Consider the following 22,429-nt stretch of genomic DNA (forward strand, 5'->3'; position numbering starts at 1 on the left):
AAAGTGGACCCACATCACCCCGCACCTGAAGGACCTCCAGAAAATATGTCCATTCAAGCTCCTGACACATGCCTTAAGGTTCAAGGTGAAATTAAGTAGCTATTGACCTCATGTTAGAAGCAGAACATTGGGACGGGATGGGATGCCCACTGAAATCTACGCTGTGATCCCTGTTGAAGATGGACATATGTATATGTTTATGTCCACAGAAATGGATGTACTTTTTACAGGACTTTTGAGTGACCATATCAGCAAACTGAGTGCAGACTGACTACAAACGTTCAGGAGCACTCAACATTTCCTTAGGCCGGCTGTGGTCTAAATTGCTTTTTTACACACTAGGGGTTGTATTACAATACTAAAGGGCATGGTAGTAGCATGTGCAAGGTGCATCCACTTTGTGAACGCGTAGTGCAGACTAAGACAATATTCTGTATGATAAAAAAGTGCTGTCCATAGTCCAGGCACATACTCTTGCCTGTACAGGGGATGAGATCTGTTTGCAGTTGGGTGCAGTATGTGAGAGCTTACAGGGGGATGTTTGAGGGTTTACCCTCAAAGGATGCCCTTAGGGGGCATCTTCTACGTGGTGCAGTCAGTGCACATCCCATTAGCCTGTTTGCCCTGCCCCGCATCCATAATACAAGGTGGCTGCAGGGGCAAAGGTGAACATTTCTCTGAGATTACGTGGATGCACACTTTACAGAGAGATCCCCACGACCATCTACAGTTCCTAATACAGAATTAGGCTATGGTGCAAAAGATGGAAATACATGCCTGTTGCTCCCTGAGGCACTTTGTAATACTGCTCGTGGAGAAGTGTGGCTCAATGGTTAGAGCGGCAGACTCTGATGCAGAGGTCTGGCCCGTGACCAGGGTTCGATTCCCGCCTCGGCGGGTCTTGGGCTCAATTTCCCCGGACCTGATAATTCTCGCCTCGGTGCCTAGTCTAATCATGGGTCCCACTCTGTGACTCTGGGCAATAGCTTGCTTAATCTCCACAACGGCCCCAGCAGCGCTGTGGATGCCTGGCTTCACCTTGAGGGTGCCCAGGAGTGGACATTTCACAGGAAAGCCAGGATGGGTTCCGCAGCGGTATGAATACAGCGCTACGAGGCCTCCGGGTAGAAGTGCGCTATATAAAATACAAACATTTACATTTACATTTACATTTACTGCTCCAGATGCCTTTCTGTGTGTGATCATGGCATATTTCAGTAATGTTCTGTCTCTTTCAGCTTTCTTTTAACCCTTTCGGTCCTCATAACGGAATGGTTCTGTCATGAGCACCAGTGCTCCTGTGCTCATGACGGAACCATTCTGTCATGTGCACAGGCGCACTAAATCCCTCTGCTGCAAACAGCAGGAGGATTTCCTTTTTTCTTCTGGGGCCCCAGGAGGTGGGGAAGAGCTTCCCCAACCTCCTGAGGCCCGTTTCAGGATTTCAGTGTAAAGACGATCTCGTGCATGGCACGCTGTCTTCATTACATTGAAAACGACACTGAAACTTAGTTTTGGTTTTAGTGTTTCAGTGCTCATGGAGCTATCTCAGTCCCCCGAGCACTGAAACACTTGGGAGAGGTATCGTTGGAAAGGGTAGAATGTCCCCTTTCCAATGGTACCCTTCCCTATTGGATCCCTGTTTGGGGATCTCCCCAGGAGGGCGATCCCCAAGCAGGGATCCACCCACTAGCCACCAGGGAGGGGGGAGCGGCCCCTTGGGAAAGGGCCTTTGCTCCCCCCATAAAATATTGCCACAGACAGTCTTTCTGCCCCCCTGGGGGGCAGATGGGGCAGTAGCCCCCAATCTGCCCACCATGGGGAGCAGAAAGCACCCTAGTAGACGCCAGGGATCATTTAGGCCCGGGATGGGGGCTGCCCAGATTGGGCATCCTAATGCACCCCCAGAGAAGGAAAAATACTTTCTGCCCCCCCCAGGAGGCACATGGGGGCAGAAAGCCCACTAGGCACTAGGGATTTGTTTTTATATATATACGTAGGGGTGAGCGCTGCCCAACCCACCTAAAAAAGAAATGCTACAGTATTTCTGCCCTCCCCCCGGGAGGCAGAAGGGGCAATAGCCCCTTATCTGCCCCCTAGGGGGGGGTGGGGGAGCAGAAAGCCAACTAGACACCAGGGATTTTTGTTCCCAAAGTTCGGGGTGGGGCTGCCCAGGACTGGGTATGCCAATGCCCCCCCCCAAAAAAAATGCCACAGTCTTTCTGCCCCCCCAGGAGGCAGATGGGGGCATAAGCCACTGATCTTGCCCCCGAGGGAGGGGGGGACAGAGCCCACTAGGCGTCAGCGATTATGCTGCCATTTTTATATGTAGGGGTGGGGGCTACCCAAAAGGGGCATCCCAATGTCCCCACCCCCCCAAAAAATAGCCACAGTCTTTCTCCCCCCCTTGGGGGCATATCGTGTCAATATCCCCCGATTCCCCCCTCCCCATGGTGGCAGAAAGCCCACTTAGCACTGATTGTTTTTTCGGAATGAGGCTACCTGTGGATTTTGGGTCCTAGTGCAGCTGGCACCCATGGAAACCTAGCAAACCTATACATTTTTTAAAACTAGACACCCAGGGGAATCCAGGATTGGGTAACTTGTGTGGCTCTAACTAGGCTCTGTTAACTAGAATCCCTTGCAAACGTCAAACTTTGTGGGGGGGAAAAACACATTTCCCTCAAATTTCTGTTCTCGAATGTTCTGGAACCTGCACAGATCCACAGACTTCCACCCACCAGGTGCATGCTTTTTTAACAAGATCACCAATTTGCACATGTGCAGGCTTAACCATTTTGATTGAATCAAAAGTAGTTTTCCTTTTGGCTATTTTCCCTCTCTACAACCCTCGAGCATCCTCACATGACACATTAACACACCCCTTCCTCCATCTCATCCATCCACAGATTAAACCATTGTGTGGCCTTCTACCTCTGAACTATGACTTTTTAGTTATAGTGTGTGTAGACAACCTATCCTATAACTAACTAACCTCTCTTGTAAGAATTTATTCCAGTCATGTCAATTGCCCTTTAAAGTACAATCAAACTGTTCTACCATACTGTTAGACCTGGCACCATTGGCATGGGTTTCTCCTGTATTTGTGCCTTTTGTCTCCTGTGTTTTTGCTGTGTGTTGGACTTCGTTTAGCTGGTTTAAACGCTTTGGGCACTTCACTGCTGTCCAGTGCCAAAGTGCAAGTTCTCCCTTTGTAAATTGTCGTTAAGGATTGGTGGTTCCATGATTGGCATATCTGATTTACTAGTCAGACCCTATTACAGTGCACTGTGTGTGTCCAGTGCCTGTAAATCAAATAATGCTAGTGGACTGCAGCACTGATTGTGCCACCCACGTAAGCAGCCTGTAAATGTAAACTCTGGCCTGCCATTGCAGAGCGTTTGTGCAGTCTGGTACTGCCATGTTGACTTGGCAAGCGCACACACTTGCCTGTCCCTAAACCTTCCCCGTGGGCAGGGTGCATTGTATGTGAAAGGTAAGACATGGCCTGATGTGTGTGGCATGTCTTGATAGTGAAATACTGCAAATTTCGTTTTTCACTACTGCAAGGCTACCTGCTCCCATAGGACAGAATGGGGAGTTTGTTTATAATATCTTATAAAAATAACTGCCCCTGGGAACAAGGTAGAAAAATAAAGTTTGATATGCCTGAACTCAGAATGTTAAATGCATTTTTAGTGAGGGTGATTTTTACATTCTGTGTTTGAGAATACCACTTTTAGAAAGTAGTTATTTTCGTGCTTAGCCATCCAGGCTGACTCTGCTTGGTTTGCATATTGCATGTCTGGCTTTGCAGTGTCAGGGGCTGGGGAACTCCAGAGAGGCTGATGAGTCAGGGCTGGGCTGAATAGGCCTGGTCTGCATTTGGAGTGGTGGGAGGAGTAGCACCAGCACCTGAATAGGGATGTGCCTGGCTTCCACAATGAGGTATGTCTGGAGCCTGGCCTCACACTGACAATGGAGGTTGTTGTGCACTTGCAAAGTGCCCCACTGAACTGGTTTTGGTTGGTTACAGACACTCTCTGCCTTCAGAGAACAAAGGATTTTGGGGTATAAAAAGAGTGGCCCAGACCCCAGACTTTTAGATCACTTCTGGGTAATCAAGAGGAACCTTGCCATGAATGCCATCATTAAACCCCTGCTAAAAAAAAACAACTTGGATCCCACAGAACGCAAAAATTATAGGCCTATTGCTTGCCTTCCTTTCCCTGCAAAAATTGTGGAGAAAATAATGAATATTCAATTTCCCAATTCATTGATCATAATAATCTTTTGGATTCCACTCGGGTTTAGGAAGGGTCATGGGACGGAGACAGCCCTCATTAAGGCGGTGGACGAAAATAGGATGATATTAGATCAAGGTGGTGCGGCGGTCCTTGTTCTATTGGATTTGTCCGCGGCCTTTGACACGGTCGATCATTCCATTCTAATCGACCGTGTCTCGCCCATGGGCATAGGACATAAGGCTAAAGTGCTACTAACCTCCTTCCTCGCCAATCGTACTCAATCGGTTAAACTGGGCGAATCCTTTTCACCAACGTTTTCTCTTCCATGTGGGGTGTCACAAGGATCCTCCATCCGTCCAACCTTATTTAATATCTACGTGTCGGACCTGGCCAGGATCATTAAAAAGCTAGGGATGAGAATAACATCATATGCCGACGACACCCAACTGGTGTTGGCAGTACATAATGATGGATTACAAGTGGCAGCCAGCTTTCAGGAGGAAATGTTAGCCATCAGCTCCTGGATGGCACGAAACTGCCTAAGGTTAAACTCGGATAAAACTGAGGTTATGACCTTTGGCAGATTAACCCCTGGCTGGCCCCCTACGTGGTGGCCAACCGAGTTAGGACCTCCACCTCAACCAGTCAATAAAGTCAGAAACCTTGGGGTTATGTTCGATGACAAGCTCTCGTTCACTCACCATGCGAATGCAGTTGTATCCGCTTCCTTTAACACTCTTAGAATGGTAAGGATTTTGCTCCCTTTCCTTCCCCCGAGTGTGGGAAAGACTCTCATGTGTAGGCTGGTTATGGCAAAAATCGATTATTTTAATGGCCTCTTTCTGAATGCTCAGGAGAGAGTCTTAAATAAGCTACAACTAGTGCAAAACGCAGCAGCAAGAATGCTTTCTGGTACGCCTAAATTTAAATCCATTTCCCCAGTTATTCGCCAACTACACTGGCTACCAATCAGAAGCCAAACAAAATGTAAGGCTTTATGTATAACATATAAAGCAATCAATAACTCTGGTCCAGAGTTCCTTAAAAAGGCACTCTGTCCATATATTCCCACCAGAACCCTTCGCTCCTCCTCTGCACGCTGCTTAACCATCCCACGTACAAAGAAATCATCTTGGGGAGACAGAGCATTCATAGTTGCCACCGCCAAATTGTGGAATACTCTTCCACTACATATCAATGCCAGCCCATCCCTCATGACATTCAGGAAGTCGGTAAAAACATGGCTGTTCAACCAGTAAGCACTCCCTTCAATCCTATGTTCCTCTATCTTTCAGCGCCGAGACACCTCCGGGTAGTTGTGCGCTATAAACATTTCATAAATAAATAAATAAATAAATAAGGAGAAGAGCCGGAGAAGCTAAGGACAAATACTGCCCCTGTGCTGTTTGCTGTCTGGGGTTGACCTGCAGTGGCTACTTGCTGCCAAGGAAAGGAGAAAAGGGCTTTGCTGTTTGCTGTGTCCCCTGCTTGAGGAAGATCTCCAAGGGCTTGAAACTGAGCTTGCCTCCTGTTCTGAAGTCTCAGGGACACAAAGACTTCACCACCAGCTCCCCTGAACTTCCTTGCTGGGAGTTTTGATCTGCAAAGAGGTTGCTGATGTTGTTTTGGACCTCTAGAGACTGTTTTCCGCTGGGAGCTGGAAGAATCCACGCATCATCCTCTCTAGTGTTGCCCGACTTGAAATGTAGCACCAACTGATCTCTTCTCCTTTCTTCACATACATTACTAAATGTATATGTGGCTGCTAATTTCCTCAGCACTGTTATGTATTCTTCAACTAACTCATCTTTCCTCTTAACTCTTACCAAAGTACTATCTTTTTAAGAACGTACTTAACCTAGGTAAATAATGTAGATCAATTTGTTTATAGAAATTTCGAATTCATTTAAACCAGTTGCTTCACCTGTGCTTAAATCAGGTAAATCTTCCAAAACGACTTGACCTTCAGCACCAAAACAGTGTAAGATTAACGTAATTTGGGCCACACACACATGAATGATTTCACAAGCATTGGCAATGCCAATAGGTCTTGCTGTAAAGGAATGTTGTATGCTAATGTGAAGCATTACATGGGTATTTGTGCGTAAGCAAAGAACTGCAGAATAATATTGCTGTGGTTTAACAGGTCAAGTGAACGTTGCACTTTCAAGGGACAATTTCTAAGGTTAATGACTGCCCTCCTCACTTCGATGCTGCTGCCAGAGAAAGACAAACACCATAAATGATCTGCTTATCTATAACACTTTAATAGTTTTACAGTGTTATGTGTGTGCCTCTGAAAGTTCAAACTCAGCTAGCTGGATAAGTAAATAAAATGATAACAGCTGCATGGAGGGCTAGCACTGTTTTTTCTGGGGACACACAACTTCTGCCCAATCAAACGTACTTCTGACTCCAGTTTTTGCTCATATAATTTTCTGGCGACAGATGCGCTATAAAGCGAGACCATAAAAACACCTTTCTCCATGTATTTCAACCAAGACACAGGGTGTTATAGTAATATTGGTGATAGTGTTATATTCTGCTTTTTAGTTAGTGACCATCAACAACACGCATACTTAACTGCAAAATCACTAGTAACGCAAAATCTAAAAATGTCAGAGAGACTTGGTTGAAACAGGCAAAAGAACCGAATGGAAAGAATAACGAAATATACAGATTTTGCTTTTGTGAACTGCAAAACGTGACGACGATTTTCCCTAAGTATTGTGAATACCTTACATGTCCTCTAATGATCCTTCCAGGTGTGCGCATCACTGATAAACAATTCTATATCAAAAGTAATCTGTATCCATTATGTTGAACTTGATTCTGCAAAGAACCAGTCGTTGAGTAAAGCTGAAACCGATTAACATGGAAGCGTCTATTTTGGAACACACACAGAGTGTTCAACAAAACACCTCTAGATGGCAGTACATGCGCACAAACGTATCCGTGTTCAATGAGTACATACCGATGTTTAATTTCCCTTTGTTTCCGGTTGAATTTACGACACCTGGATGGATGGTGGAGGTGTCCTGGGGAGCCGGACCTCACTCAGTCTTGCTCTCCCCGCTGGCCACCACTGCAGCAGCAGGGCTCTCCGCTGGTGTGGATTCGGCCACCTTGCCCTCTTTGCCATCTTGGGGTTGAGAGTTCTGCGGGTTGGCGCGGCGCCGATAGTTGTAGGGGCGCCTGTTGTACCCGCGTCAGGTTTGGGGCTGGTGCTGCTGCTGCTGGTCAGAGACTGCAATGTTCTCACCCTGGTTCTCCTTGTTGTCACCGTCCCCTGCCACAGGCGGTGGTCTCGGGCGCGGGGGTCCTCTGCGGTACCGTGGCCTGTAGTTGGGCTGGCGTCCTGGCTGCGGGTTCTGGTTTGGCCCTAATTCGCCACCGCCTTCCTTGATCTTCCCTTCTCCGCCCTGTGCGCCGGAGTGCTGGCCGGGGCCCTGCGGGCGGCGGTTGAAGCCGCGCTGGACGTAATAGGGCGGGAAGCGCCGCTGCCTGAACTGCGGGCGCCGCTGCTGCCCCTGCCCCCGGGGGTTCTCGCCGTCGCCAGCCTGGTGCGGTGGGAGGCCGCCAATGTCACCGGCCCGGAGGGCGCCCCTGTCCAGGGAAGTCGCTACGCTGCCAACCGACGGCCCTACCGCCGAGGCTACTACAACAACCGCTGCCACCGCCCTCCTCCTCTTCCTCCTCCTCCCCGTTTCGAGGAGGTCCGCGGCGGCGGTTGTTGTAGTAGCCTCGGCGGTAGCGCCGTCGGTCGGCAGCGTAGCGGCTTCCCTGGACAGGGGCGCCCTCCGGGCCGGTGACATTGGCGGCCTCAGCTCCCTTCTCTCCGGCGACCACATCAAACTCCACTGTCTCGCCATCTCCTACGCTGCGAAGATACTTCCGGGGATTGTTCTTCTTGATTGCGGTCTGGTGTACAAAGACGTCTTCCTTGGTGTCATTTCGGTTGATAAAGCCGTAGCCGTTTCTCACGTTAAACCATTTGACAGTGCCCAGGACTTTGGTTGCCAGCACTTTCTGGTCCGGGGCGGTGGTGGCTGGCTCAGTGGTGGTGGTGGTGGGGCTGGGGGTCATGTCTTCCTGTGGGGCTGGTGCTGCTGCTGCTGGGGGGGCCGGGCTCTTCTCTCCCACCTCGCTCATGGCTGCTAATGGTTCCGGGGGGCCTGCTTCTCTTGGCTCTGGTTGCTGTGCCCCCTGCGGCTCCTTGGCGCGCCCCTCCCCTTGGCCTGGCACCCTGGTGGTACAGGTGGTACTGGTGCAGGATGGTGGGTGCTGGGGAGGCGGGGGGTGGGAGGCCGTTGATGGTAACCTGAGGGTCTCAGTAGGTTTCTTACTTCGTCCTTGGCTCCTCTTTCGGTCTTTCGGTAAACAGAGGAATGAAACATCCAGCAAATTTGAAAGGAAAAATAAAATCATGATGGCACCAGGAAATGAACCACCAAAGATTTGAAATGCAAAGCTAACATCCGAAGCAAAATTCTAAAAGTGAGGAAGAAACACAACTGCTTTATAATCTGAGTGAAGAAACTCAAAGGGGAATCAACAGCTGACGAGACCGCGGAGAGGCTCATTTGCGTGAACTGGGCAGGGGAAGGCATGAATGAAATAATGTGACACCTACCCACCCGGCGCAAAGAGAAGTGCAAGGTTTGCCACAACCCGTTCCATTTTCACTTTTTTTATTTAATTCAGGGTTTCTTGTAATACCAAATTTTCTACTTAAAAATGCGAGAGGTAAAAGCACACTTTTAGAGAATCAGCTCATCTGGTGCTAAATCCCCAGGTGTGGCCTTTTTTTGTGTAAAAGGGGAAGCTTATTTTTGTAAAATTTTGCGCCGCATCTCCGGGGCTCTGTTTACTGCAAGTTCACCATGGCAACTTTTTTTGTGTAAATGAAAAACGTGAAACTGAAAATGGGTGTAATCTCGTGCAGTCCACTTCGCAAGCAATAAACACCAATTGAACTTAAAAAAAAAAAAAAAAAAGAGTTCATACCGATTTGGAAGCAAACTGTGCGTTTCAGCAATCAAAGCTCGAACGCTCCACGGCCATTAAATATGGGAAACAGTGGCGTCACTAGGGGGGTGCGGGAGGTGCGGACCGCACCGGGTGACACCGTCACATGGGGTGACACCTTGAGCCTCTCGAAGGCTTCGAAGACCTCTGTATTGGAAGTTGTATAATCTATAGTTTTTCTTTTTTTAATACACGCTGTGCAGCAAACAAAACCCCTCCTACAAAAGCCTTTGTTTATTGTGTACATCAGATGTCCTTCCCTGCCGATCTTCCTGTGTAGCTGCAGAGAGGATGGAAAGTGAATCTGAACCCTTCCTCTCCTGAAGCAGAACGAAGCAGTCCCTTCAGCCGCAGCTCCCACAATCCCCCGCGCAGGAGGGACTACCGTACTGTAGGAGAGACAATATCATCTGCGGGGGTAGTGGCAGCAAGGAAGCAATGGAGAAGCAGACAGAGTGGCGGCAGACAGGTAAATAATAAACCGATGAGTAATTCGAGGAAAGAAGGAGAAATTAAAAGCGGTTGTTGTAAAGTGACAGAATGTCTGATGAAATGATCACCCTCTGGTGGAATTAAGGGGAAATACTTTCTATCCTCTATAAAAAAAAAAGGCACAAAAGTACAGTTTTTGTAAACAAAACAACTTGAAAATCGTCGGACGCCACACTACACCACCTACTCCTCCAACACTACCATCCAGTAAACACATTAGGAGAAATCTTTTTCAAAGTCCTTTTATGACATCGCCTGACATCACTCTGACAATGGCCACAACGAAGAAGCCAAGAGCTTCAGGACCTGGGGCTGCATTCTGTAGTCAGCACAGGCCCGGCTCCAGGAATTTTTAATTGGGTGGGCCAAGGACGCATTTGGGTGGGCCACTGCGGACTCGATTTGTCGCATATATGTCTAGGCAGGCCTGCTTCAGGGCCCTCCTTTACCTCTTCTTAGTCTTACAAAGCCCAGTAAAACTCACTCTTTTCCAAATCTCTTTTTAATGTTATCACTCATTTCAAATCTTTATTTCGGCTTTACGCCATAAAAGAACAATTTAAGCATTACAATTCAATAAAAATAATGAGATTCAATTAAAATATTAAACACATTCTATATAACTGTGCAACACATGTTGAAAGACACTTGGAGCATGACAATAAAATCATATGAGACTGGAGGACACCTCAGTAATTCTAGAAGCAAATTCAGTTAAGTGGTGCTATTGGAAGCAAATTCAAGTCCATAATTCAAGTCCATAAATAAAGGAAACTCGGTTACAGCTGATGGCCCATTTTTTTCCTGCGGTAGCAAATAGAAAGTAAAAATCTACTAACACTAAATGTTATCTGTTGCGAAGTGTTTGTAGTTAAAATTCTCAGAGCCTGAGGGCAGGACCTCAAGCCTAATAGTAGGCATATTGGTTTGATCCATCTTTTTCTTTCTTGACCATACAAGGGACAGAAGAAAAGAATATGCTGCTCATTCTCTATTTGATTATCTTTCACAAAATGAGCAAACTTCGTCCAATGCCTCGGAAGATGGATCACGGTTCCTTGCCCAACGAGCCAAAGTTGATTTTATTAAAAGATTACCATATCTGAACTTTAAAAATAATGTTTTGGCAAGTGGAGGCTCTATTTCGTCCATAAAGGTCTCATAAAAGGGTTCATCCTTAAAATTTAGAAATTTTGAAACTAATGAGCCACTAGTTATGGTATTTACAGTCATATTTGCTACATAGGACCAAAAGGCTCTTTTCAGGACTAATTTGGGGTTAGATGGTAACAGCTCAGGGTTCTCCCAAAAATGTTTCAGACCTATGTTATTAAACCAAGTACTAACATGTCTAAGCCATGGGATTTTTTTCTGGCTGTCCAGCGCCATGATCTCTATCAGCCCTTCTCTATATGCTTGAAGTTCAGGGACATGCCACAATCTTACCCAAAGCATAAGCGGTCTAATAAGAACATGATGGTCTGTTCTTTTAAAATTAAGGTCCAATTGCAGAGGTACTAATGGTGTTCCTCTCGGAACCCTTACCAAGCTTCGCATGAAATTATTATCTTGGACGCTGAAGGTCTCCTTGGACCCAGACCCCCATAGTTCTGCACCGTAAAGCACTGATGATTGAACTTTGAATTTAAAAAGTTCCATTACTGGAAACACCGCTTTACTAGTGCTTAAGCTTTGCTCTCTAAGTATTGGTTTGACATTCTGAGCAAATAGCAGTTTGCTTTTTTCCAATTGTGCTTTCCAGGTGAAGTTGGAATCTAGTGTCACCCCTAGATATGAAAAATGAGGAACTGATTCCAACTTTATTCCTTTTAAAGTTAGACAACCCTTGTCTGGTTTGGTTGGGTTTAGGGCCATGTATTTAGTTTTCTTTACATTAATCTCTAGCCCCTTTTGACTACAATAATCGTTAAAAGTATTCAATAAAATCTGCAAGCCATTTTTTGTTTGGGATATCAGAATAGTATCGTCAGCAAATAATAGAGATGCTACCCTTTCGCCGTTCAATTTAGGTGCGTCATTTTTGCATCTTTCTAAGTATGAGGGAATATCGTTCACGAAAATGGAATAAAGCGTGGGGGCCAGGACGCATCCTTGGCGAACTCCACGTTCAATTGGAATTTTTCGTGATAATTCGCCATTTGGACCCCATCTGATTCTTGCAAAGTTCCCTTCATGTAATTTTATAATCTGGGCTACTATATTGTTTGGCATGCCCGCTGCACTCAGCGTTTTCCACAGAAGATCACGTGGCACCAAGTCGAATGCTGCCCTTAAGTCAACAAAGGCAACATATAGATGGGCCTTTTTTATCTTTACGTACTTCCAATAGAGGCAGCAGAATCTAAAGCACTGATCTATAGTGCTGACTTTTGTTCTAAACCCGGCTTGAAATTTGGTAAAAATAAATTTTCATCCAACCAATTACTCACTCGTACTAAGATATGGCGTGAGTAAATTTTCTGAAGGATGTCCATTAAGCTTATTGGGCGATAGTTACAGGGATCCTTCCTGTCTCCTTTTTTATATATTAAAACAATTTCAGCTCCCTTCCAACTTTCAGGAAATTCTAAGCTATATGATAATTTATTGCATAGATAATTGATATAGGGTGCCCATATTTTTGAGTCATGCTTGTAAAGATCCCCAGGGATTTTGTCCAAACCTGGAGCTTTCCCAGTTTTTACTTGGCTTATAGCCAGCTCTGTTTCCCCCAAGGTAAAAACAAGCGGATCTGCTGGAGTTTCGTAACTTACTGTGTCGGATGCTATGTGAGGATCATCATATTTCCTATACAAGTTAGTAAAATGGGTTACCCAAGTTTGCTCATCTAGAAAGGTGTCCTTAACCACCCTTCCTACATTATTCCCATTTGCTACCAACCTCCAAAAAGCTACAGTATCGCGTGATCTTGCGGCTAACAACAATTCGCCCATTTCTATTCCTCCCACGCAATTTTTGATGTCCTTTGGACAGATTTGTAGTTATTTCTAGCTTTTTGTACATCCAATTGCGACTTGGATTTGATCGCAATTAACAGTTCCCTCTTGGACTCTCTACAGGATCTGTCATACCAAGGCTTACTGTGAGACAGATTCTGGGTCTTCTGCTGGGTTTTTTTAGGCATTTTTGTTACCAATGATTTTAATTTAAGAAAGAACTCCTGATGTATAGTCAAAAAGTGGGTTTTTACTTCCTCCTCGGGAGTTAAACTTAAGTATGAAGCAAAGGTCCCAGCAAAAAGTGAGTATATTTCGCTAAGAATATCACTATGATCCAAAATAAATGGCCATTTTAGCGATCTCCTGTTGTTACTAATATGGATCTCATTACTGTCACCAACACCTTCCTCAGATGAGAGTGGTAAAAAAGGATCACTAAATAGTGCAACATCTAAGGTCAAATTTAAGGGAAAATGATCGCTTTCAGCCCTCTCCATTATTTCGAGATCTATAAGATACGACCAAAGGGGGATTGGAACTATCACAAAATCCAAATTACTCTTATAGGTGTTCCTGCTAAAGGTTGGTTTTTTTAAGATGTCAGACGGTAACCGACAGTTACAAGCCCTAAGGAAGTGCTCTGTGCATAGATTGATCAGCTGGAGAGCCAAAGTGGAACATTTGACCGATTTAATATTCCCGAGGAAGGGGATTTTATTTGCCTGATCTTCTTCCTCAAAAATCTCACTTAGGCCCGAAACAGGCTCATAGTTACAATTCAGATCCCCAGCCAAAATAACAAAATCCTCCCTAGGATCCAGCCCTCTCAAAAAACAATCCAGCTTAGAAACAGTTAGAGATTCCTTTGAAGAGGAGGTTGGCCTATTGTAGATATTTATTAGGAATAGTTTATTCCCATTGGAGGTTGTTATTTTTAATACTAGGATATCTACAGAATTCACGTCTATCACCTCAATATTAACCTTTAGATTGATTTTTACCCAAATCAAGAGACCCCCCGACGACCTTCCACTTCTAGAGGGGGTTGCCCCAATACCATAGGTCTTATAGCCTACCCTGTGGGGAGTATCAACTGCCCATGTTTCCTGGAGTAAGCAAAAATCAAAAGATTCTATAAAAGTAGCCCACTCGGGATCCCTCAAATTGCTAGCAACCCCGGCTATATTCCAGCAAACCAGGTTAACCGGCACCCCAAGTACAGAGGGCATGGCAATATTGACCCTTGGCGTCTTATCACCAGTGTGTGTCACCAATTGGGTTGCCGAGGATATTCCCTCAGAAGGTGAGTAGCTTAAAATGCGTGTTGGTTCTACCTGTTCTTCAGGAATATTTATGTTACAAATTACAGTTCTAACCGGAGATCGGGATACTAGAGTTGACAATGAATTATGCTCATTTACAGCTCCCAGAACAGTGGGATTCCTTATGTCTCTTCCCTCATCCCCCCCGTTCGGGAAACTTCAATCGCAGTTATCAAGGCCACTGAAAACATCAAATCGATTTGATGTTTCAAGTGGTGTGAAGGGTTTTAGATGGTCCATCCTTCTGTTTTGAAAACTTTGATTTCTAACTGGAACATAGTTCCATCCCAAGGGGTCTGGGGCTGTCACAGGGCAAGGGGCATAATACGTACTTCTCATACTCTGTTGGATCGGAGGATACTGGACATATTGATTACTCCCAACATTCTGTACAAGAGGGTAATTGGGTGGCTGAGTTTGGGTTATACAGTGTGAAGGGGGATACTGAGATGGAAACACCACTGACCTTGGATAAAAATACGTTAGGGGTCTTGGAATTATAGTGTTATTAGAACTCCCTATCTGCCAGTTCAATATAAAATGTACCGCATTGGGATCCCTGAAATTCACAACCACCACGTCACCATCGATGTCTTTGGTTCTGCCCCCCAACCATTCAAGGCGACGGACATGAACTATTTCCCCATTGATATGATTTGCGATTGGCCTATGCATTCTCAGCCAATGCGTTATCTTATTTTTTAATTGAAAAAAACCCTCCCTCTTATTTTGTTCAAGGACCGGCACACCTGTTAGAACTACCACGTAGGGTACTGCCTCTGGTGGAAGTTCGGGCAACGGAACCCTTTTTGGTTTCCCCCAGGTGTGTCTAGTTTCCCTCGCCTCCCTTGTTGGATTTGTCAAAACTGGATTAGATGTATTACCAATACTTTTAGATGTATTATCACTAGTTTTGTTTGTGACATTACCCAACAGTTGATCAGCAGTTTTTAATTGAAGTGGTCTGGGGGATACATGGTGATGTACAATAGCTGATACTGTATTCCCCATAGATTTAGAGGCAGATATAATTGAGGAAGGGATAGGAACAATACAAGGGGAAGTAGATGGAGGTGGTTGGACTGTAGATGACAAGATTTGTGGTGCGTTGTTAGATGCTTGACTGGCTACATTGATAACACTTTTATGGCCTACAAGATCTTTTTTGACCAATGCATTCTCGATTGTAGACAGTCTACACTCCACTTCCATTAACCTCTCCAAAATAGATGCAGAGTAAGATTTAATCAGGTTCTCGATATCAAGTAGGGACACAGGACCCTTGTTCTCAATATGAACATCATCAATCACACTAGTGTCCATACTGTCCTCCTTATCTGCAGATGTATTAGGTAGGGCTGAGGATGTAGATATGGTGTGGATCCCCTCTAAATCTGATTGTGCAACACAGGGATTCTTAACAACCATAGCCAATTTTTTGCCAAAGTCAGAGCAGCTCAATTTAGGTTGCAACGGATCCCACCTTTTTCGCCGTTTTTTGTTCGGCGGCGGACCATAAATTTTCCCCGTAAGTGGCAATTTTTTGGCCTTATTACGGGCTGCATGCAATTGTGACAGAACATCTCCCTTTGGTGTCGTTAAACTACTTGCGATTGGTGTTACAGGCAGGCCAATCGTGTCCGACCTGGATACGGTATCTGGTGAAAGTACAGCCATATTTACTTCCGGGAGTAGACTATCCAATATAAGAATCGGCTCATTGGCTATTATACCAGTAACAGTGTCAAGAGGTCCAATCACGGGAGTTAAAGGTAGTGAAACAGACCCATTCTTTATGCTTTCCACGGAACGGCGGCGATCTGCCCGCCGCTCCGCCAGGACAATCTCCCTAGCAATATCAGGTGATGATTTCGGAAAGTAATTATCCAAAGTCCCATTAAGCAACAAACCCTGTTTATCCTGCATGGGTTGCTCAATGTTAATGGTGGCCATCTATAGGTAATAGGGAGAAGTTGGCAAAGTAATTGGCGGTGGTGTTACAAAAATTTCAGAAACAGTCAATACCTGCAGACAAATGGATATGCCCAGTCCGGTCTCCTCGGTTCTCGGAGGGTCTCAGAGGGTCCGCGCCTTAGTCCGGGCTTCGTCCCGGGATCCGTCCCGCACACGCGTCCCGCTGACGCGTTATGCTTCCTGGTCTTATGCCGGGGATTAATGAGGGGGCGGAGACGCGGGAAGAGTCGGCAGGTGTGCTGGATGGCTCACGCACAGCCTGGTGGGCCTCGCAGTCCCGTCCTCCTGTAACAGCAGTAGGTCTCTCTCCCGCACGGCTTGTGATATCGGGGCTCCAAACAGCTGGCAGCAACACAACGTCCAGGACTCCAATGCGAGCGGCATTATCACTCACAAAAAGTGTTTTTTCTATGTAATGTTCCTTTGATGGGAAGAGGAGGTCTCTGAGGTGGGAGTATCAGGCAAGTGACACTTCTCGGGCTCCCTCTGTGCGAGTCTTCATTACTACCTCCGCCTGACCACGGACTCTTCAACGCACTCCCTTACAAGCTTGATTAGCCACTATTCCTCTACAGTGCACCTTATCTCACAGATGACCTTGGGCCCGCCCCATGTCAGGCACCATCTCCCGGTAAAAACTTTAGTAAAATCACCTTCATACTTACCTGTTGTGAAAAAAAAAAATCACCTTCATACTTAAAACATTGAATAGAGCAATAAATATAATTAGCACGCACTTTAAAGTATGTTCCACAGTGGCCCTTATGGCGCGACTGCTAATTAAATAAACAAAAACAGAAAGGCCATGACAGCGCTGATGCAAACGTCTTTTTTGGCGCTGCACCAAAAACCTCTTCATAAATACCTTTACTACCACCTTCCAACAGTGTACCTCATCTATCCATGCCCCCCCCTATTGACCTCTTCCTCGGATTCCCTCACTGCCACACGCCACAAGTGCCCCTCATCTCCCCATAGCCCCTCCTATTTATGACCTCCTCCTCCCCCAGTGCCCCTCGTCTCTCTGTAGCCCCTACCCCTCATGACCTCCTCATCAGACTCCCACAATACCACCATCCACCGGTGCCCCTCATCTCTCCCTAGCTCCCCCTCAACCCCATGACCTCCTCTTCGGATTCCCTCACTGCCACCCTCCACCAGCGCCCCTCCTCTCTCTGTAGCCCATCCCCCTCATGACCTCCTCCTCAGACTCCCTCACTACCACCCTCTACCAGTGCCCCTCATCTCTCCCTAGCTTCCCCCTCCACCCCATGACCTCTTCCTCTGATTCCCTCACTGTCATCCTCCAACAGTGCCCCTCATCGCTCCATAGCCCCTCCCACTACCTCCTCCTCGGATTCCCTCACTGGCACCCTCCACCAGCGCCCCTCATGTTTACGTATCCCCTCTCTCATATGCATTTATTTGTTGTATAACGCTGCTCATATCAATGTAGTGTGTGTCAGTACTTTACACCACGCACACACTTACAGAGACAATGAATCATGCAAGTATGTAAATCAGTCTACAGTGAATGTCACATAAGCCAATGAGGATTACAAGGTATAGGTATCATAGGTCATCCATTCTGGTGGGTAGTATATTTTAAGAGGGTTTGGTCTGGGGAAACACAACCTTAGGATTTAAAGAGTATTCCATGGGGGTCAGCTTTACTGATAAAAATGTATATCTGCCCAAACATACTCATTTTAGCAACATTAGAATAATGAAAAGACTAGGGAAGTTCTAACTATATCACAAAACAAAAAAAAGCGAAGTTCTAATTATACCATTCATGTTTGTTTGTAGCTCTTTGGTGGCAGTTCATTGTTCACTGCCTTTTGTTAGGATTGTAACTTCTGAAGTAACACAAGGATCTCTGTGACAAAGGCAGTAACCCACTGAGCTATCCACATAAAATACAGTGTGTCTGCATTTAAAAAAATACTAACAGAAACACGATTGCTCTAAAGCAGGATCATTAATCACCAACTTTATCTGGGCATTTTGTATTGTTTTATTGTTGACCAGCATCGGCTAGGATGAAATGATAAAAACTGTTTAAATGAAGCACATACGAAGTATGTGTCCTGCTGGGCCTGTGCAGATTTTAAAAAGAATTTTTTTTGTAACACATTCTCTTACCTACTCCATTAGTCATACTTTGTGTCACAGCCTTATGTGATAAGCAGCTGCAGGGGTCAGGGGGTGACTAGGAATAAACAGACCACTTTTCCCCTGCGCTGCATAGAAAAAGAAATATCAACGCAGCAGGACAGTGGACAAAGGTTACCGTTGTCAAAGAAAGGATTTGTCCCCTTTCACCATGCAGAGATGAAGGGGTAAAAAAACTAAACAAAGCCTCCTTAACATGTAAATGGTCTTTTAAAGACCTGTTAAGTACTTTGGTGCGGCTGCGATAATCTTAAACTGTCTGTGTGTGTGTGCGCCCGGGAAGCTGTCTCCCCGGGCTGACACACACGACCTGTGCGTTGCACGCCTGCCTTCAAGCCCTCACTGCGAGGGCCAAGGCTCCTGTTTGGGTGGGCCAGGCTCATCTTTGGGTGGGCCGGGCCCACCCGGCCCACCCGCTAGAACCGGGCCTGAGTCAGCACCTGGGCCTAGGTATAGTTGGACTTAGGTGAATGGCCATTGAATGTCGTGGGTGCGGGGAATTCCGAAATCCAGACATGCCAAAACTTACCTCAATGTCGTGCCTACAATCCGATGAGTAAAACATGTTAAACCCTAATTTGTTGAAGCATTTTGGGCCCAGGTCAAGACGCCTCCTAACGCATCAACATAGAATTACAGTCAATTAAGTAAAGAGCCCATTCAATAACTGAGTTCTACATCAGTGGAATAATTAAAGAGTTTTATTACACAAAGTTGAAAGTAAGACAATTCAAAGTCAACGCCACAAAGACTCTCAGTTAATAAGGCAATACGGTTGAATGCAAAATTGAAGTCCCAAGAGAGCAGCAAAATTAAGAGGAAAACGGACAACATCCCCAGTAGAACAAGAAAGTCTCTGGCATACAACCAAAATCAAGAGTTTTTATATATTATTTTTGCCCATGCAATCAACAGAGCTGCAGAAATACTGTGCTGTGATCAAATGTATCATTTCATTAGAAGAGAGAAGGAGAGAACATAATTTCCCATAAACAAAATATTTTATAAAGTAAGAGAACAGAGAATACAAAGCAGGGCTGACTTTCCCACTATACCTCATTTTCGTGAGTAAACTGGGGGGAGGTATACGGTGATCCTTGGGGTAATATGCAATGAGTTTGGGTTCCTGTCTTGCTTCTTTACGACAAAGTTGCTAACAGCTTTTTGTTTTATTTTAACTACTCCAAATCGAAGGAAACAATAAGAACACAGGAATGAGTTCAAAAATACTTCTCTATGGGGTACAAGATAATAGGGGACCACTGGAAGTAATAGTGTTGGATACCATTGGTTCCTCAGGCCCTAAGACACTCTTTTATTCCATTTGCATAGTGAAGCTGTTTACTCCCTTTGGCTCTTGACTGTCCAAGGGTAGCGATTGAGAGTAATCATGAACACCCCCAGAAGACGGTTTGGGACATCGAAATAGTATGCCATAATAGTCACTTTCAAACACAACAACTGGTGGTCAGACCTATGCCCTCTAAAGCACAAGGGGCCTCATTTAAAGAAGTGTGGTATGGAATTAAATCCCCCCCAAAATGCCACTTTGACTCCTCCGCCCCACTCCCCCAATAAACAACTTCTGTTGCATGGATGTCTGAGATTGCAAAGTTTCCTGCAAAGTGATATTGGGATGTGGGCCGCTACAGGCAGGGTGAAAAGAGGAGCCCTCGGGGAACAGGAAATAATAAATGGAGGAGGCGAAGGAATGATGAAGACAGTGACTGGGAGCCATCAGGAGCAGACTCGAGGAAACACAGAATGGGAGTTGGTGGTTATGGGTGGGCTGGTGAGCCATGATGAAAAAAAGGCGAATAAAGCACAGTGGGAGACCGGGCAGGGTGGAGCCGCAGACCAGCGAGAACCTCGGAGCAGGAAGATTGAATGCACAGCAATACCTACAGAGAGTAAAGGGAGATGCCTGTGTGTTAAACATGTTCGAGCAGAGAAAGAGGTGGATGTTGTCAAAGATGGAAGCTGTCATTTGCCTCTGTCTATATTTGTTTGGAGATCCCACCTCAAGCCTAAGAGAGCCATATGTATGAAGCAAATTCACATTCGCAAAGGCCGAAATTCGCAATTAGCAAAATGATATGTATGAAGTAAAATCTGTTGCAAAATAAGGAATCGCAAAATTTGGGATTCCTTATTTTGCAATTGCATTTAAGGAATCGCAAATTTTGCGATTCCTTAAATGCAATGTATGAAGCCAAAAAAATTTGCAAAATGCCCTTAAGGATTCGCAAATTACCACCAACTTCTAGTGGGTAGTAAGTTGCTATTTCCTTGAAAAATGCACATTTCAGCATTTTTCAAAGTGCCATGTGACGCAGATATGTATGTGCGCCACATGTGCACCCATGCATATTTCAGGGGTGCAACCAGGTGTCCTTTGGACACCCCTGCACCCTTGAAATTATTCTCAATTTGCGATTTTCAAATTGCGAATCGCAAAATTGAGAATACCTTTCAAATCATTCCTATGGGCCTCCTGGCCCATAGAAATGAATGGGAAAGTATTCCTTAATTGCGATTCGCAATTTGATAATCGCAATTAAGGAATACTAAGAATTCGCAAAAAAAAGCGAATTTGTACATACATACTAATTTGCGATTCTGAAATAGCGATTTCTTAAAAATCGCTATTTCAGAATCGCAAATCGGTACCTTCATACATATAGCCCTGAATGTCTTGAGGGTCCTGGTGGTGGGCCAACTTATGGAGTGGTTCGCTTTTACGAGCTCAGTTACGCCCTAACTACCTGTTGTGTCCGTGTAATGTGATTTATATTCAGATTTTTCTCTTTCTAGACATTTCTCTTTTAGAAGATAAACTTTTTGTGTTCTAACATTATTTGTTTTATTTCATATGACAAGACAGTGCAGACACGCCACATCATGTTCCCAGCCTTCTGCTGTTGCTGTTTCCTCTTTATTGTGCAGTGCTTGCAGTAACACAAACCGCTTGTTCTCAGAATCAACATTTTCATCTGTTGCGTTCATTACACTGCGTTAACATATCTTTCGTGGTGAATCACAATTCCAAATATATTGACTTTTACTTAGGAGTCCAAGCAGTGAGGGTGCTCTTAACATGCTTGATTGGGAGAAAGATGTGAGCCAAGGAAGAAGGGAAGCGTGCAAACATGCAGACAGGCAAGGGGGACACATTCAGTAGCTATAGACCCGAAGATAGGTCTGGGAAGAAATGACAAGCGACTAGAGCTAAGTATATATGTTTCGAGAGTGACAGTAAAAAGAAACCATCAAAACGTTTCAGAGAGCAAGTTTGCAACATATACACAAAAATAGTAATGCATGCATGCTCGCTTTTTTAACTTTGGAAACTTTTTTTACGCCCTGGCACTTTTAAATCTCATCAGCCACCACTGAGGCACGCGCTGCTGTCCAGCCAATTACAAAGCTAATGAAAGTGGGCATTCAAAATCAGGGCCTCACCAGCACAGTGCAGCAGCCCAGAGCTCAAACCCAACTGAAATGAATTAATAAAAAAATGTACGCAATATCACGGGGCAACATAGCAATGGTGGTTTGCCGGATACGTTTACCTTCTATGAAAGGTGTTGAGTTTCTGGACTTTTTTTCTTCTTTGTGCCATGCCATGCTTTGTGCTAGAGCGTTAATTGGCACTGGCGGACTCAGAGGAGGTCCATCATGGGATAAGTCGTGAGGGGGTGACACCATGAGTTACCGCACTGGATGACACCAACCCTAGTGACGCCACTGATGGGAAAGAACACGGACAAGCGTTTCTCAGCTCTCCCTCATTCCAAAAGCAAAGTGAATAAATCGGTACAATACAACATTGAACAGTCAACAAAACAACCTCACCTAGTTTGTATTTACAGCATTGATTACGTAAAGAAATAAGGGGCCACATAACCCCATAAAAGCATACAACAGGGCATTTTTCTTTTACTCTCGCCTTTCCTCTCAAATATTAGAACACGTTGTGAACACACAAGGTTTCTGCAGTTCCTCTTGCTCTTCTTCTACCATCGAAGCAATATTATTCTGACTGCGTGTGAACCCCTAAAGAGGCGACTCTACAATGAACAAATCCAAACGTCTTCTCCTGTCAGTGAACCAACTTTCTCTAAATTCCTTTAGGGGAAACCTGTTGCAAAGTTCTTATTGTACTGATACGAATGTAACTGGCCATATGTGCCAGAGAATGCACTATGCTGCTTTAATTCGACCCCTATTT

The 22,429-nt window shown here is 45.3% G+C and overlaps 1 protein-coding gene and 1 pseudogene across 3 annotated transcripts in view; one reads left to right on the top strand and one right to left on the bottom strand.

Annotated features, from left to right (window-relative positions):
• FAM184B (family with sequence similarity 184 member B) overlaps nucleotides 1-22,429 on the top strand; it is a 619,377-nt gene that overhangs the window by 207,748 nt on the left and 389,200 nt on the right. The window lies entirely within an intron of this gene.
• LOC144821413 (Y-box-binding protein 3-like) lies at nucleotides 7,223-8,610 on the bottom strand (annotated as a pseudogene).

Source organism: Lissotriton helveticus, chromosome 2_2, assembly GCF_964261635.1.
Source record: "Lissotriton helveticus chromosome 2_2, aLisHel1.1, whole genome shotgun sequence".
NCBI lineage: Eukaryota > Metazoa > Chordata > Amphibia > Caudata > Salamandridae > Lissotriton > Lissotriton helveticus.